The sequence below is a fragment of the Ostrea edulis genome, chromosome 1 (assembly GCF_947568905.1).
Source record: "Ostrea edulis chromosome 1, xbOstEdul1.1, whole genome shotgun sequence".
NCBI lineage: Eukaryota > Metazoa > Mollusca > Bivalvia > Ostreida > Ostreidae > Ostrea > Ostrea edulis.
The window spans coordinates 26,394,864-26,406,563 of record NC_079164.1 but is presented as its reverse complement, the minus strand read 5'-3'; the positions used below and the strand labels follow the sequence as shown (position 1 = coordinate 26,406,563).

The following is an 11,700-nucleotide window of genomic DNA, read 5'->3' as shown; positions in this document are numbered from 1 at the left end:
GTCAGTCATCGTCTGTCTCTGAAAAGGGTTTTCCCTTGTAGTGTATATTGTAATGCTAGTGAGATATCTCTTTAACTTACATAGATATCTCTAAACCTTTAGATATATCTCATTACCGTTAAGAGACACTAGTATATCTTTATCGATGTAAGAGATATCTCTCAAAAAGATATCTCTGACAGATTTTCAGATATGCCATTATGTGATGTAATTGCTAGCGTAGTATAAACGTTAGCGTTTTTGCAGCTAATGTGCATGCTTGAGTGCCAAATTGGTAAGAAAAAACGGCCTAACAATAAGTATGAAATACGTCAGACAGAACAGCATGCTATGCATACACAATCAACGTTTGTCCTACTTGCATGTAGTCTCGAATAAAATATCTTTCTTTTCGGTGGCGTACGCGTTGCGCGGGAAAATTAAATACGTATAAGTTTTACATTACGACCCCTGGGTCGAGACCTCTGCTGGTGGACTGTTAGTCCCCGAGGGTCTCTACAGCCCAGTAGCTAAGTACTTCGTTACTAGCTTGGAAATACGGGTGTATATTTAATTGCTGGGATAAAATTTGGAAATTCATTTCAAAATTAAGGATTATCTCCCTCATACATACATACATACATACATGTAGCTCTTAACCTTGGACGAATTTGGCTCCAGTTTTTGGCACTCTAGTTTTCCTTTTAGCTATTACAAGTTTATTGTTATTTCGAATTTCCAAAAGACATTATTTGTCGAAATGCACATCTGGTGCATCAAAATTGGTACCGTATAAGTTTTTACATTCAATGCAAAACACACGGTAAAAATAATTCTTGTTACATGTTGATTATAAATGGTTGAATTTCAATGCATCTTTATTCTCAACAAAATTTTGGTAATTGCATAATTTTATTTGTGTATCTTCAAAACTAATAAACAGCATGTAATTTCATTACGTGCGTTTTCTTTCTAAAAAGTGTGGAGATTCCACAAAAATGCATCATTTAAAACCCACGGGGTTATATCGTACACGTGAGGAATAATTTAGGAATATTTCAGCGAAAATTGGAAATTTCGATGAAAAGATGGGTGGATGTGTATTAAAGTAGTAGTTTACTTTGCCAAGCCCAATTCTCTTAAATCATGAAGTCAAAGTTATGTAATCAAAACAAAGTAGGAGATGAATATCATTACATTTTTGAGTGTACACAACATAATATAACAAATGCCAGAAAATCTTTAATACCTGAAAATTTAACAAAGAATCCAAGTATTATAAAATTCCACTATGTAAATCAACAAATCTTGCACGGCTTAAAAATTTATGTAGATTTCTATTTGTTGTAAAGAAAAATGTGGACCTTACGTAGCTTTAATAATTTCATTAGGATATAACTTGGTCTCGTGGTAATGTTCATTTGTTGAATCAATGTTTCTCCACTTTATACATACAATGTAGTAATATAAAAATATAAAGATATGGTTTTTGCCAGTAAAAAGGAGGTAAGCCTAATGCTGTACGTACGTTCTTACTTATGCAATTTTAAACTGAACTACATTACATTTATTTATAGACATTCTTCACAGTATGAAAAAGTCACATGCCATTATGGCGTGTAAAACATTGCAGTATTATACATATATTGCATGTGCGAAAATATTGATTTTTATTCCATAATCTTGTTATTCATATGCGAAGATTTTGATTTATATCGATAAATCTTGATTTGTATTCGATAATCTTGTTATTCATATTATGCGATAAATCTTGATTTATAATCGATAATCTTGTAATTTATATTCGATACAGATGTTGGTCTTCGATATCTCTAAGTGAAAGAGATATGTCTCGAAGTAAGAGGAGATCTCCTTTTATTTAAAAATGAAAAAGATATTTCTCAGCGTAAGAGAGATTCTCTTTGTGATAGATATTTTTTCCAAGTAAGCGATATCTCTTTCTTACAGAAATATCCTGTAAGTTGAGAGATATCTCTTATATTAAAGAGGTATTCCTTAGCTTAAAAATATATCTCTTTAAAATAAGAGATATATTTCTTAGTTACAGAGATATCTTATTTTCCGAAAAAAACGGCTTAACATAGATGTTGTGTATTTTTCCCCAAAGAAATACCCTCTTGTTTCAAAAGTTTTCCAATACATGTAACACTAACTTTGCACCCTGAGCAATCCCCGGGGTTTACGTTGGCTTGCACGTGCGACCTTGGGTTCTTGGCTAATTTCTTAATTATAACAAGACGTGCAGTTTACCCAAAACTTATAGGTAATCCCCATCATGTATTGTTTACTCGCATAGTACCTGTCAGGTGTGCATTGATGTGACCCTAACTCGGCTCAGACTTAATTTAAAACATTGTTTTTGACAGGTACCAGAAGTAATGCGATTAAAATGTGTTAAAATCTTTGTTTAATCCTCTGAATCGTGTGATAATCTTGTTTTTCATCTATTTATGATTTTTCTGTTCTAATTAAAGAAACTTGTTTACAACATAGTGTGCCAAATAAGGGTATATATATAAAAAAAACCGCAAGTGAATTGCCATACAATTTTAGAAAATCTTGATCGAAGTCGAAGTTCTCCTCAGATTTTCTGTGGATTACAAGTGAAAAAAAAAAATGAAAACGCAATTACAAAATAACGAAAAAAATGTCACGCCAACAGACCCCAAAAGGATTCATTCAAATACGACGCATCATTCCCCGCCTAGCTCACCGAATATCGAAGAACGTCTGATCGCGAGATGCGTCAGAAGATCTCGGTCCAAGTCAGTATCTGGTAGAAGCCAATCCGGATTGGAGGACAGTACGTTGGTTACAGTCGGCAGGAGATCTTCCTTGATTCCATCGTTTCCGGATACAGAGTGGCATTTAGACCTGTGTTTACAGTGTTCCGAACTGAGGAAGTTCATCAAGTGTTCTCAACAAAAAGACTCTATCGAGCGTGAGCGTTCGGACCTGCAATCGGACTATATCGAGGGAAAGCATGATGGGATAAGCGGGGAGCACCTGCGCCCGTTGTTGTCTCTCTGGAAGTTTGCTGGTGACCAAAAGAAAATCCCAGCGAAGGGATCAGCGAAAGAAAGAATTCAGAGACACTGTGGATGTGTTGTTCAGACTTCTCGGAAGAGTGACTCAAAATGAAAGACTTACGTTTACTGGCGTGATACACAGTGACTCCTAAACGTGACTGATATTCCGTGACTTGCGTCCACGGCGTGACTACGTCGTTTATTACCCGAAGTATACGAAACGTTCTAGCCATATAAAACATTTTCAAAGTTGTACATATATATTAAAATTATTTTTGTATATACAGTACATTTATGTCAATTAAGTTATAAAGATCTTGATTGTCAATTTGCATCATATGTTCAAAATGAAATAATTATACTTTGCAAACAAACCTAAATGTTGCTCTATAAAAAAAAATTCTTTTCTGATAAAAAAAAAAAAAATGCATGGTAAACGCACTTGGGATACATGCGTTGGGACATTATTTCTGAATACAAAAGAGTTCCATCAAGGGAGGATATTCGACTTCGTTTTCCAGTATTTATCAAACCTCGAAGGCCACCAGTATTTACCATTTGTTACATTTACCCATCGAAAATTTCTAAACATGTGGTCCAATGCGGTAAGACTAGTTAAAGATCCTGAATGAAACTTCAATTCATAAAACATTTGGAAGTATTTAAAATGAATTGTACAGTGTATGATATGAATTCCTGAAAACGGTAATGCACATGTATCAGGTTGGATTAGATTGAAATATTATTGCATATCTCATAGACAAGCTTTAAGCCTGAGCACTGTTGATCAAACCATAGTTGAATTGTTTTTTGGTAAAATCAAACAAGACACTTGTAAACTCACGTACGCACACACATCCTTTGATGTTTCTATTACTGTTAGTTTTAATGTCAGAATGGCATCACCCCCCCCCCCCCCCCCCTCGATAACAGTTCTTTTTCTAAAATATGTTTCTGCCTAATTGAAATCCGCGAGCACAATTGTAAAATTCTTATATTCAACACCATATTATAACACAATGTCAATTGCAATCTAATTAAAATCAGATCTCTAACCGTTACACTGTAGACGATCTGACAGCATTGCATTTGAGGTCATGTTATTGACCCCAGTCTTAGGAATATTCGACCAATAAAAATAGCTTGACAAATATTCAAAGACCAATCAGGAATCGTTTGAGGTTTTTTTCTGCAGTGTATTCGGATTGTAAGTTTACAAAAAATCTTCGACGATTATTATCCAATCGGAACTCCTCGAATGTCTATGTCGAGTGCGCGAGACATTCGAGGAGTTCTGATTGGATTATTATCCCGTGCTTCTCGGTGATTATTTACATGCGTATCATACATTACCAAGTATGTTCCGTTATAGCAGCAAAGCTAGAGATGTCATTTGATTGGTCAAGGGTGAAAGGTGAAATAACATGACCTCAAACGCAATGCTGTCAGACCCTTCTCCGGTGTATATGTAACGGTTAGAGAAGATCTGGGCCGGGTTTCACAAAACTATCTTAAGATTGTCATAAGATAGATCGTAAGAATGTCTTAAGATGTGACTTATGACAGTCATAAGATGCGGCAGTACCGTTTCACAAAACTATCTTAAATTTAAGAAATCTTAAGATAGATCACAGGGGCATCTTATCCGCTCTGTTCTCTATCACACATATATAAATACACAAGGGAAGAATCGAAAGTAGCACACGATTTGTAAACAAAGTCATAAAACACCTTACTTGAAAAAAGTTACACAAATCCTCGTATGCACTAATGCAAATGATGTCCTAGAACTTATCCAGACTCAAATATTCCAAATATTCCCAATGTAAATAGTTTTTATCCACATAAAATCCCAGCTTGCTGCACAGTTTTGAACTCTTAGGCCAAGAAAAGATAACTCTACTTCAGACGACAACTTCCGGTATTTGGAAATCTATATTTGAGTAGCATAAAATCAAGGATCAATAAAGTAAAGAGGCGTTAATTTGTAAATCAGTGTCTGAAAAGAAATATTGTAATATAATAGGCAATTATACAATAGATTTTCCTTTAACTTTGAATTACAAAAAATAAATGAATAAATTAAAAAAAAAAACAAATAAGAAAAAGAAACAACAACCAAATATGAGAAAGGAACTTGACTTTATATTACAAAAGAAAAGCAGATTTTAGAAATGTATAACGTGTCTTCAAAAATTATGAAAATAAATCATCTGTCCTCAACTGTAATCTGTCCCTGTCTGGTGCTATTTTAACCCCCCCCCCTTCACACAAAATAAAGAGTTTTTGAGTTATGTAATTTTCCTTTTTGAAGGTAAGAAAAAATAGGTAATCTGTCTCTGATCATCGTGGAAATGAAGAATTTGCCCTTTAACGGCATGAGAATAAATGAATAATCTAACTTTAAAAATTGTCAGCCCCCCCCCCATCCCCCCCCCCCCCCCGAATTAAATGGTATTATACCCTTATATGGTTAGTATGAATATATAATAACTGGGTCATTCATTTAATTACCATAACATGTGAGAAACAGATGAGCAATTAAAATAATTTTCCTTCACATTGAATACAAAAATTCAAATATGGACAAGAACTTGAAATGAATATATGTATATATATATATATATAATCCAGAAATAAGTATAGAAAAATATATAGGCCTGCAAGTTAGTAGCATAATAAAAATATCACAAAGCCGACTGAGCATACTTGTCTAGTTTCAGGAGTTACATATAAGTATTTAATTTCAAAACAATATATTCTTATTATATATAAATTTTATATAAATGAATATATTGAAATTTATACAAATTAAAGAAACTAGTATTTTTATTTATTTATTTTGTATTATTATTATTATTACTTCTTTTTTTTTTATTGTAATATAAAGTCAAATTCTTTTCTTATATTTTATCCCCCCCCTCCCCCCCATTTTTTTTTTTTTATTAAACCCGACTGTTTACCAACAATTGTGCAATGAATTACGCTAATTGAATTACAATAAAAGTATGTCAACTCCATGCTTACAATAAGATAGATTTTTTTTTTTCAAAAATTGATAAATATAACCAAAAACCGGAAGTTGTCGTCTGAAGTAGAGTTATCTTTTCTTGGCCTAAGAGTTCAAAACTGTGCAGCAAGCTGGGATTTTATGTGGATAAAAACTATTTACATTGGGAATATTTGGAATATTTGAGTCTGGATAAGTTCTAGGACATCATTTGCATTAGTGCATACGAGGATTTGTGTAACTTTTTTCAAGTAAGGTGTTTTATGACTTTGTTTACAAATCGTGTGCTACTTTCGATTCTTCCCTTGTGTATTTATATATGTGTGATAGAGAACAGAGCGGATAAGATGCCCCTGTGGATAGATCTTAGGACGTTGTTACATGTACATGTATACTCGTTACATTGTAAAATACCGTGTTTCCTTTCTAATCTTTTAACTGCATAGATGAATTTAAATGTTACACCTACATGAAAGACTAAAGTATACAAAAATATAAATACGAAGTTGAAATATAGCGATTTTTATTTCGTATTCCGAAAGTTACATTCGATTTGTGTACTATTTGATTTCAGAAATTGTGATACAAAAATTAAAACATTGAATGATATTTTTGTAGAAACACTATATCAAAGTCATATATATATATATATATATATATATATATATAATTTTCCCTCCCCATTCCTCTCCTCCAAAAATAAAATATTTGCTTAACTAATTTGAAATATAAAGAAAAAGACAATCTAGGATTGTTGGGTTTGATACAAGTTAGCAACGCCGCACTTGTTTTATTCAACAAAATAATATACTGAGTACGAAAAAGGGTATTCAGTAAACAAGAGTGTGGGTGGGTAAGGAAAACCAAATACACAAGTAATACTTAAAGGACACAACGCATGTTTCTAAACTTTTTCATTTTTTCAGCAAAATTAACTCTTTTTATGCCTAAAACTACTTTAAATGTGTTTTAAATGAAATATTTTGCGTAGTTTTCGAGTTTGAAAGCGATGAAATTCAAATCTTGCGATATGCATATTTTCTTTCGCTAGTTTACGCGCCATTTTGTGTGACGTCATATGCCCCCTCGGGTTTGAAAACATCTATTAGCCATTTCATAAACAGATTAGATTTAATCGACAAAAAACCAATTGTCACGTTAACGGCTTGTAAATAATAATGCATTAAGATGTTTTGTGCCGTGCTCGGGTGTACTAGTTGTCGGTAGAAAGGATTTAGACTGAGTATTTTTCGAAGGAAGGTACGAGAAAAAAGACGTGGATAATTTTTTTGTTGGAGCAAGAACTTTACCTTAAAAAACACACCCAGTCACCTTTTCAAACATCGCTTGGACAGAGACCCTGATAAACTGCGAGAAAATGGATATATCGAAGCTATAAGCACTGGTAGGCCTATAGCATACATTCTGTTTTGCTCACACTCGGATCAACTGACCTTCACCTTGTAACAACATATATCGACGATACAATGTAACTTCTACCAACTGGTAGATTTACAACAAAAAATAAAGATACAAAATAATTGAACTTTTAATTATACAAATAATAGAATATTGTATTTCCTAACTTTAAATTGAATTATAAAATTATTTCTTTATTGAACTCGTAGCATCTTGAGTGCGTCAGTAGGCTATAACGCCGTGCTCCCATTTCGTACTTCCTAAAGACGTGCAGATCACAATTCAAAAATAGTAATAAGATTGCTTTATCAAAATAAAATAATGTGATTACCACTTTAAATTTGAATATTTTTATTGATTTGTGTGTGTGTTGTCTTTTTCTTTCTTTCCGAAATGCACGCGTGACAATAGCTTGGCATAGGGCCTAGTTGTCAACAATTTAACGTATCATAATTTGTCTAATCCAAAAATAAATAATGATTGCACTGTTTATTTTAGAAAAACAGCGCCAATTACAGATGTATAAAGGAATATCATCCCCAAACAGTTTGTAGACAGCGACCCATATAAACATTATTTACTCACAATTTTGCCGATTTCATACACGCTTTACTCGCTATATTTGGGTATTTACATCGTTATATGTGTGCACTGGTGGCGAACACATATAAAACTCGGACAATTTATCAACATCGATTTAAATGTTGCCCATGGTAAATTAATTAGGCCCCTAAAAGTTGAGTTTTTAATTAATATCTCACAGTACTTTCACAATCCGAAGGGCGCATATGACGTCACTGTACCACGTGACTACCTACCTAATTAACTTGACTTTTTGAAATCGGGGCTTAGATTTAAGTCTGTATTGTGGTTAATTATCGCAAAATTTCGGCGAACAAACTATTAGAATTAATTACTATAAGCATAAAGAAGACAAAATGCATGTAATATTGTATACTTTGAAAACATGAGATATGTCCTTTAACGTAGTTCCACACTCCTGTGACGTCATAGGATTTTGCAAAGTCAATGATTCAATGATAGGAACTTAAACTTTGTTGGAATCTTTTTCAATAGTTATTGTAAAACATCTTGTTAGCCATAAAATATTTCAAAAGTCTTAGTTATATTTGAATAGTCAATAATATGTTTCAAAATATTGAATTAATCGAACAAAACACGTGTAAGTATACGCGTGTTCGACTATACAGTGTACATGTATACTGGGTGCAAAGGCTTTCCTATGTGAAAAAGCCTATAACTGAATGAAATGAAATAGTACGAAAACTAAACAAACATAAAAACAAGAAGAAATAGATTCACCCAACACTGCTTTTGTGCCTACAAACAATAAATGAATGGTATTCGAATACGTTTAATTGTGATCACACATCGGCTACGAAGTCCGTGTGCAGGCATTCAGACAAATCGGTCTCAAAAGATTTTATGAAACGATTTCCAAACTTTTCAGTTGCTGAAATATCAGTATTGTTTGACAAGGTCGAGAAAAAATACATTGCTGTGAATTCAACAGATTATGTCCGGTCGGATGAAGAAAAAGTGGATATGCCTAAACAGCGAAAGTAAGAAAAAGTTGGCTGTGGGGTATTCTAAACGAATATTGAGTTCATCATAAAGAACACATGTCGCGGTATACGGAGTTTATCAATGATAATAATAATAATAATTGGTTTTATATAGCGCCTTTTCCAGCGTATGCTGCTCAAAGCGCTTTACAATACAATGTACATTATTACCCCGGCAGACCATATATCAATCTAGAACTTCCTCAGCTAGAGCACTAACATTCTAACAATATCTTTCACTGTCTATAGCCAGGTACCCCTTTTACACTTGGGTGGATCCTCCATATACATGTAGTCTAATAGATTGTTTCTGTCCCTGAAAGTACGTTCCCTCTGGATAATCTACCTATCTCTAAGCACAACATAGTTCAGTATAGACTTAAGACAAGTATCTGGATGTCTTAAGATTTCTAACAATCTTAAGATTATCTTAAGATATTACAGTTTTGTGAAACAGCTATGATGGATCTTATGACAAATTTTGGTCTTAAGACAGATCTTAGTCGTAAGATAGTTTTGTGAAACTGGCCCCTGGTTTTTTTAAATTGTCATAAAACCTTCTTGAAAATCATCTCCCCATTGGAACAGTTATAATTTACGTCGTATATCTTGTAATAAACAATGAAGTTCAATATTCAAATTTAAACGTAACAAAAATACCCCATAACATCACAAAAGACATTAAAAGCATGCATCGTTGTAAATTGTTAATGTATTAGGAATGGTGGTATCATACGTTATACTTTCATAGAATGGTTGTATCCAGCGTTATATTTTAATTATCATTAATAATCGTCTTAATAGCAAATATATCTTCCTGACATTTATGGTATTTATTTGTAATGATGTTGTCTTTTCACTGATGTAATTAAATTTTAGGTGGGTTTCTCTGTTTTCTAGAAATAAAATGAAGAAAACGAACGGCCAAGACCAATTTACACGAATTTTTCTGTGTTGACGTGTTTGAGCAAGTGGTAGGGGATCTGACCGAATGTTATACATCATTCAAACCAGAATGTATTGCGTCACCTGAATATTTCTTAAGAATCATTTACATATGGGCCACTTTCTAACCCCTCCTCACGGACATCTACACTTTCCATAGTAAATAATATTGCCGTAGGGGTTGGTTGTACTTTGCGTTAAAAGCACGATTGTGTCCTGCGTCATCTTCGCTAGCCAAGGGTGACGATCCACGGTGTTTCTCTATTCTGAATAGAGAAACACCGTGGATCGTCACCGTTGGCTAGCGAAGATGATCTTGCGTAGGAGTGGTTGTATTAGTATTTTTTCTGTATACAGTGCCGTTTTCACATGATCCTGCCTTCACCCGGCTCAGATTTAATTAAAACATTGTCAATGTGACAAAGTATATATATGATATTCCCAAAACTGGTTATCTTTTAAAACTTCTAACTACCAAGGCCTCGGTTTTTACATGTATCGTATGACATTGGACAGAAGGAGTGGTCCTATTATTGTACAGTCTAGCGGACATTTATATGACCTTAATTTGGTTCGATCTGCCTTAATTTGTTTAAAACAAACCGACTTACATTCAAGGCTAAATACCAGAAGTAATGCGATTTGAATGTGTTGATCTCAGGCACTTGTTTAATCTGCTGATCCGTCTGCCAAATAGTCAATGACTATTGTTTTACATCTATTTTTGAAATTTCTATTCTATTTTAGTATACGTGTTTACGACTGAAAATAACAAAATAAGCTATATAAGCCTGTTACTTCACCGTGATATCTCAGACACCTAGAAACACCGAACAAAGCTACATCTAATTTATCAGAAACTCTGGATAGAGGAAATGCGACCGCAAATGAAAACTAGCGACAAGGGCATGGTTATGCCAACAGGAAATGTGACGTCAGATTCCAAAAGGATTCATTTAAACAAGTCGCATGAATCCAAACCCTGTGTAAAAGATGTCAAAGAACGCAACATTGTGAGGTACGTCAGAATAACTAGACCAAAGTCAGCATCGAGTCAGAGACAGTTCGGACTGGAATACAGCTACAACTCGTTGAACACGATGGGGAGGAGGTTTTCTCTTATCCCTTCTTTCCCCGACACAGAGTGGGAAGTAGATTCTTGCTCACAGTGCTCTGAGCAGACAGACTCTATCAAAGGAAAGCATGATGGGATTAGCGGGGAGCACCTGCGCCCGTTGTTGTCTCTCTGGAAGTTTGCTGGTGACCAAAAGAAAAACGAAGACAAAGGGTCCGTGAAGAACAGTATTCTGAGACACTGTGGGTGTGTTGTTCGGACTTCTCGAAGGAGCGACTTAAATAAAGGCAGTATTTCTTAGCAAAGAACAGTTGTGAATGTCACGTGACAATTGTTGCAATAGAAACTAAATAAGAATCACATGACTCTTACCATATGATATCAATGTACATGTATGTCAAGTCATTTTTGTACGTAATTTTTCTAACTTATGTGAGTATACCTTTGTTTTGGATTGTTTGTAGGTACATGTATACATACATACATACATGAACGCGATTGTAAATTCCATTCTGACCAAAATGGTGAGCTATTTTGCAAATTTATAACAATATTGACGCAATGAGGCAAGTGCCCCTGAAAGATTAAAATCTAGCACTTCATTTCTAGATATGATATGATATACATCAAATATGA

The 11,700-nt window shown here is 34.0% G+C and overlaps 1 protein-coding gene across 6 annotated transcripts in view; it reads left to right on the top strand.

Annotated features, from left to right (window-relative positions):
* The window catches only part of LOC125663824 (protein-glutamine gamma-glutamyltransferase K-like), a 62,457-nt gene that overhangs the window by 7,464 nt on the left and 43,293 nt on the right, over positions 1 to 11,700 (top strand). The window lies entirely within an intron of this gene.